Source organism: Mustela nivalis (assembly GCF_964662115.1).
Source record: "Mustela nivalis genome assembly, chromosome: 8".
Taxonomy (NCBI): domain Eukaryota; kingdom Metazoa; phylum Chordata; class Mammalia; order Carnivora; family Mustelidae; genus Mustela; species Mustela nivalis.
The window spans coordinates 90940381-90947564 of record NC_139027.1 but is presented as its reverse complement, the minus strand read 5'-3'; the positions used below and the strand labels follow the sequence as shown (position 1 = coordinate 90947564).

At 40.6% G+C, this 7184-nt stretch overlaps 1 long non-coding RNA gene across 1 annotated transcript; it reads left to right on the top strand.

Annotated features, from left to right (window-relative positions):
* Positions 1–2153: 2153 nt before the first annotated feature.
* On the top strand, positions 2154–6262 carry LOC309872320. Its single transcript, XR_014315777.1, has 3 exons — positions 2154–2217; positions 4445–4525; positions 6168–6262. It is a non-coding gene; the product is annotated as an uncharacterized lncRNA (long non-coding RNA).
* Positions 6263–7184: the final 922 nt, after the last annotated feature.

The window sequence follows — 7184 nt, the reverse complement described above, 5'->3', positions numbered from 1 at the left end:
GTATGTTTGGTGATGGATGTTAACTAGTCTTAGGGTGATCATTTCACAACAGATAAAAATATGGAATTTTTATGTTGTACGCCTGAAACTAACATGTGTCCATTATATGTCAGTTTCTTTAAAAAGTAATTGATATTTTATTTTTTTAAAAATTATTTATTTATTAGACAGAGATCACAAGTAGGCAGAGAGGCAGGCAGAGAGAGAGACAGGGAAGCAGGCTCCCTGCTGAGCAGAAAGCCCAATGTGGGCTTGAACCCATAACCACTGAACCAGCCAGGCACCCCAAAAGTAATTTATATTTTAAAGAGAAAGACTATGGCACCTGGGTGGCTCAGTCAGTTAAGCGTCTGCCTTCGGTTGAGATCTTGATTTCAGGGTCTTGGAATGAACCCTGGCATCAGGCTCCCAGCTCAGCAGAGAGCTGGCTTCTCCCTCTGCCCCTCCTCCCACTTGTTCTCTCTGTCTCTCTCTCTCAAATAAATAAAATCTAAAAAAAAAAAAAAAAAAAGTAAAGAGACCAAAACAAAGTCTGGAAGGATGTGAATCGCTGTGTTAAAATTAAGAAGAAAAAGCTGTTTCTATTTTGAGAAGAGCCTCTTTGAAATGTATAATTAAAAGAAATAAAATGCCTTTAGAGTTAGGCAACAGGAGAGAATGGTCTTGGTGAGGGGCCCCCTTTCCCATAATCTTAGGAAGTGAGCAGACCCCCTGATGTCCTGTGTGTGTTCCCCTGCAGTAATACGGCCTCTTATTCTTTGTCTGATCTTATTTTTCTATGTAAAATGTGGTATCAGTGCAATCATTTTTTCTTTCTGGTTTGATTTTCAGGAAGATTTCAACGTCGGTCACTTTGTGTCTGACTGTAGGAAGCGTGTCCAGCTGGAGGAACTAAGAGGAGATCTGGAACTCTACTATAAACTTCTTAAAATAGCCATGGTCGAGCTCATCAACAAGGATTATGCAGATTTTGTCAACCTTTCCACAAACTTGGTAAACCTGAAATTCACAAGTCCTACACACACACACACACACACACACACACACACACACACACACACTTTCTCTCTCCTTCATATTTATTAAAAGGGCAGAGTTTTTAGAAACCTTTCAGTTGATTACCCCACCAACCCCACCAGAAACTTGAAGAAATTACCAATTTCATTAATAAAAGAACTAAACTTTTTGGAATACATTTTTTTGTTTTAGTTTTTATTCATTTAAGGTTGCTCTAGTTTGATTATGTTTCAAATTCATTAGTCAACAGTGAAAAGTAAAGGATAATAATACCCAAGGGGTTGTTTTATTAGTTGCTAAGTGATTACCCTGAAGTCTTCCTTGATTTAGACTAATTTGTAGGAGCAAATGTCCACCACTCTTACAATGTTTAATTTACTCCCAGGTATATCTGTTAGCCAGAGCTAGGTTGAGGGAACATTGGCCAATATTGATATTTAAAAAGTTTGGTTTTATAAAAATATAAGAATGATTTGCAGTGAGCTTATCAATTGTTTGTAAAAGCCATTTAGAAATGTTGAATTTTGTTCCTTGGCAGAAAAGTCTCCTTGTTGATGCTTCATTTTGTTTTAAATCTGTTTGTCCAGAGAAGCACAGAAAGTTGCAGCTCCGTGGGAATTTCAAGAAGCATTAAAATTAATGATGCACATTTGCTTTTGGGAAATATACCACTAAGATAAATATCCCAATAGGATTAAAAACCTAGAAAATTTTACTTCTGTTTAATTTCTATTTTTCTCAAGGCTTATAATAATGTTTAAGAGAGACGTAGCCCGTCAGACTTTCACATCAGCTGGCTGAGTATCATCAATTACAGACAGAGAACTGTTCACCTTCTGTGAAAATTTTTCACATTCATTTAAAATGTCATCTAAAGGCAAATTGTTCTTAAGAAAACTTTCGTTTCTCCTGACTTCCCTTATTTTTATAGTTTCATGTATTTCAACAGATTTTTTTCATATTCTATGAACAACATTAATGGCCAAATAACACTTCTGTTGTTTAGCTAGTTATGTAGCAAAATACGGTTGTGCCAAAAAAAACAAGTTAAATCTGGTACTGCTTTGATCGTTAAATAGATACGTCACTATTACTCCTTATCGTGATGTGTTTGTGCCAACCTGGTTTTGCCTTTAGGTTGGCATGGACAAAGCCCTCAATCAACTTTCTGTGCCTTTGGGACAGTTACGAGAAGTTCTGGTAAGTCCCCAATTAATGAAAACAGTCTGCTGTGACGCCTGTTGTCCTCGTCGGCTTTTCTCTAAGAATTCTTTTCATCTGTTAGTTTGGTGGTACTGGTGGTTGTATTTTAACGGTTCATGATTATAATATTCACCTTCAGAAGAGTTGTAAATGATTTTGTTTTTGCATATGCTAAAAACCTAAAAAAACATGTTCGATTTGAAGAAGACATATTCTCAGAGTAGACAACCTTAAAATGTCAGGGGAGAGGAAGCATATTTCCAAATTCAACTTATTAATGCCACTTTGGTCATATGTAAGTGGTTTCTAACTTACAAATGACTTGTATTTTAACAGTTTGTAATCTTGTAAATATCCCCCCCCACCCCACGTAATCTACGTGTGGTTAGGTTCCTGGGCTGATCTACAAAAACTGTGTAATCCCTAATGGAACTGAAGGATAATATAAATACAATGTAATACTTAATAAATGTTACATTTGCATGTTCTCTCAGAAAAATCTCTGTTGTGGGAATGGGACTCCCCACCTCTAAGCCATTGGGAATAGGAACTCTACCTGGGTGAACAGTGGAGGGGCAGTTGTGGCATCACTTCTTACAGAAAACTGTGCTGCCCCGTCTCCCCTCCCGCCCCCCCCCCCCCCCGTCTGTGTCTGGTGCCCTGACTTACGGCCTCTGTCCATTCTGATGCCCTGTCGTAAACTTGTCATAAACGACACCATCCTTCCTTGTGTGTCTCCTCTAGCTTGAGTGGCCTCTTGCGTCCCTCCCCTAAGACAGTGCCTGCATCCTAGAGAGAATATAAGGAGAACATAATTTAAGTGAAGACACAGTACATGGTTAGAACCAAGAAAAATGCGGAGTAATGGAAATATCAGTGCTGAGAAGCCTAGGGGAGGGGCAGGCAGGAAAGAGTTCGTGAAACAGGTAAAAATCTTGTGTTGTGCCTTGAGGTAGCCAATACTTTCCATGGTTTATGTCTCATTTGAATTTTACAAAATCTTGTTAAAGTTACTTTTCCTTGGAATGGAAGGGATTTTCATGGTCCGCTGTTGGATTCCACACCAGCCGCTGTGGGGCTCTCCCACTGCCTCTCTGGTGTGCCTCTTCCTCCCGGGGCCTCATAGTGGTGTTGTTTCCCAAGCCTAGCCTTCCTTTGGCCTCCCACTCTTCTCTCGAACCCCCTTCCTGGAGGCAGATTTGCTCTACTCACACAGGCTCCCGTCCCGCCTCACCCCCTGCCATCACCGTATCCCCTCCCTTTTCCATGGCCTGTTTTTATGGCCACTTTGGTCCTGCTCAGCCACAGGCCTGACCTGCCTTTCTGGTCCCAACTCTGAAGCTGTTCTGTGAGATTCTCAGACCACTGAGGGATACGACTATATCTGTCTTCATTGCATCCCTGTAGGCTGCCACAATACTGACGTCCAGGAGGTGTTTCATAATGTTGATGGAGTGAATTAATTCACCTTCCTGTGGAATTTTTGTGATATGCCTACTTCATTCTAGTTGTTTCTGTTAACCTTTGTTTTGGCCCTAATTCCTAATTATCTCTTTATTCATTAGCTTCTGGACATGTTTCTCTACCTCTGTGCTCTGCCTTTTTCTGGTCTTCTGTTCTTCATTCTTGATTCCTGGTATTTCCATACCCACATTTCATCATCCTGCATCAGTGCTTTGACATTCTTTCGTTCTCCAAAATATGCAGAATCTAAAGACTTCATCTCAGTGAAGTTAGCCCTCCATTCCTATTTCTGCTTCTCTCCAGAAGGAAGCCTGCAGTGCACATGGCTGTGTGCCTGTCTGACCCTGCCCCTGAGTGTGTGTGCACTTACATCTGCTCCCCATCCCCTCCCCACCTCGGCAGCTGTGTACACATGGCTTTCAGAGTCCGATTCGAGCCCCGTCGCATTTCCAGACTCTCCTGTACTTTGCTTCATATTATCTGTTCTCCATTCTAAGCCCCCTCATCCCCATAACTTTCACTGTATATGTCATTCTTCTTCTGGCCATGCGACCCTGCCTTCGTGTCATTATGCCCCCAGGTCATGAGTCCCCTCAACAGTAACTGTGTCTGGTATATCATGTTTTTTTTTTTTTCTTGTCAATATCTGCATAGTACTGGTGCACAGGTATTAATTTCTGTGGAATTGAATGAGATGTAGGAAATTGATAATGTGACAAAACAATGTCTGTAATACATTTTCTTTATTATTCTTTTAAAGAGTCTCAGGTCATCAGTCAGTGAAGGAATTCGGGCAGTAGATGAACGAATGTGTAAACAAGAGGACATAAGGAAGAAAAAGGTACCCTCCAGTAGATTTCTTATGCTGCATGCCAGTTGAAGCCCTCTCCTCTTGTCTCCGCGAACTTGTCAGCACTATTCAGCTTTTTTTCTTTTTTTTTTTAAATTTAGCTTTTTTTCAAAGCTCTCACGCATGTGCATTTTATGCATTATGTCACGTTATCTACCTGAAATAAGAAGACAGAATTTCAGAGGTACCCACACGATCTCAAGATCACCCACTTTTTCCAGAACAAGAAACAGTGATAACTGTTGTCGGTGCAGCGCTTGACAGTTAACGACTGTATAAATTGTCAGCGGCCCTGTAAAGAAAATAGGCCTATATTAGAGACTAGGGGAGAAGTGGGCTTTCCAAAGCAAACTCAGGATTCTGCCGTAGGTTTGCTGTTATTTTCTGATCCTGTGTTCTTTATGTTCTGGTGTTCACTTTAATTTTTTCAATTCCCAGTAGTTAGCATGCGGTGTTGGCTTAGTTTCAGGTGTGTGAGACAGGCAACGGCTCTGTACATCTGAGGGCTCACCCCGGGAGTGTGCCCCTTAGTGCTATCTCCAGTTCCAAGTGTCCCCGATATCATTCATGATCATAACGATGTAGGGGCACAGCGGGCATTGAGAGTCTGGGCTTCTGACTCTCGCCCGCTGCTCTGTACAATGTTTTCTATGTGTATTATTAGCATATTTGTTAAAATCTCAGTGGGGAGAAGCCTGTTTGAGGGACCTTCTGTTTAATTCGCCTCTGGATCTCCTCACAGCTTTTGTCCAAAGAATGCTTGTCGTGCGCTTCCAGACAAAACAGTAAGCTTTGTGAGAGCAGGGTGTATTTCTTGCTTTATTTTCTCGTGCCCCCCCCACCCCCCGTCGGAATGAATATTGAGCTCCCAGGGGTGTTCATTATTATTATTATTTATTGAATGGATGACTTTGTATTTTTTTGTTCTTTAAGGATGAGAGTTTTCATAATGTCCCTCAACCTCTTTGATAATATTTGTAGTGTAAAAGGTCTTTAATGATTTGGTGCTTGGGCATATAGGTATATGCACATGTAAACTGAGAGGGCCAGTACAATCGGAAGCCAAAGTTAAAACATGAATAAAGGGCCATAAGAAAACAAATGGAGGGGCGCCTGGTGGCTCAGTTGGTTAAACGTCCGACTCTTGATTTTGGCTCAGGTCATGATCTCAGGATCATGAGATTGAGCCCCGCATTGAGCTCTGTGCTCAGCAGGATGTCTGCTCGAGATTCTCTCTCTCCCTCTGCCCCTCCCCTGCACGCGCACATGCAGTCTCTCTCTCTCTCAAATAAACAAATCTTTTTTAAAAAAATAGGAAAGAAATGCCCATAGAAAGATTCAGGATGGGGAAAAAAAGAAATAAGAGTATAGAATATGAGAAAGCAAAGTCTAGGGTTTTTTTTTTTTTTTCCTCTATAAACTTGCAATAGAATATGGAAGTATGCTTATTCTAGAACTAAGATTTGCATTCTTGAGAATTCTGTGTTTCATAGAAATATTCAAAATATAGCATGCCCTATATATTTGAAGTTAACTTTTGGTCTTATATTTTCCTGCATTTAGCATGGGAAATAAAGATGATTAAGAGTAAAGATGGTGACGTTTTTTGTTTGCTTAATTTTTATTTTTATAGATGTGTGTGTTGAGGCTTATACAAGTTATTTGATCAGTTGAAAAGATTGAAAAAATCTTAAATTCACAAAGTTCGAAAGAAACCTCTGCACTAGAAGCAAGCAGGTAAGTATTTTTTTTTTTTAACTAAGTAGCACATAAATTAATACTTCACATCCAATCTAATTAGGCGGGGACGGCTTAGTTAGAATTCATTTCTGAACAAGAAGAAAATCCAGGTTTGTGGCTAGAATGTAGCTCCAGGAGAGTGGAGAGCATGAAATGGTGAAATCTATAACACGTTCCTATAAACCCTTTGGTTATAGACCACAGTTCCAACACGTCATTATGCTTGCAGTGTAAAAGTATATTTGGAATCACCTTCCCTGAGGACTAGCAAAGTCCTGTTGATCTTTAAGGCATACCTACCATTCATCTTGGTTTTTCTCCATCTCATTTTTTTTCCTAGACATGCCCAGAGTATTACCATTGATGTATTTTGCACCAGCATTATATTATTATGAAACAGTATAGGACATATCCAGTTGAAATTTACAAACAGGAAAGAAAAAACTTATGAAATAGGAAAAAGATGATGGCTCTCTTTGTTATACTGTGATTGTCTTGTTCCCTTCCTGGTGTGAATTTTCAATCAGCCAGGGTAGATGAGTGACTCAGAAAATGAGTAGTTAGGTCCTGTCAGCACTGTGAGATGCACAGTGGTGCAGTGGGAGTAGCCGGGGCTGGTCCTACACATACCAGCTGGGCTGCCTGCGTCAAGGTCGCCTGGTGCCCTGAGTGCTCTGTTGTGTGACGCTAACAGTCCCTCCCCTTGCAGGCGGAGTTAGGTTTCTAAATTTTAGGAATTAAGGTTTTAGATTTGGAAGGAACTTGAGAGGCCATATGCTCCACATGTCTCATGATGGAGATTAAGAACGGACACATCCCAAAGGAAGCGATTCTCTGGTCCTAGGTCTCTGTCCCCTTTCACATCAAGGCATTCAACTAAGTGGTCAGCCTCCACTGTGCTTGTGTCTCT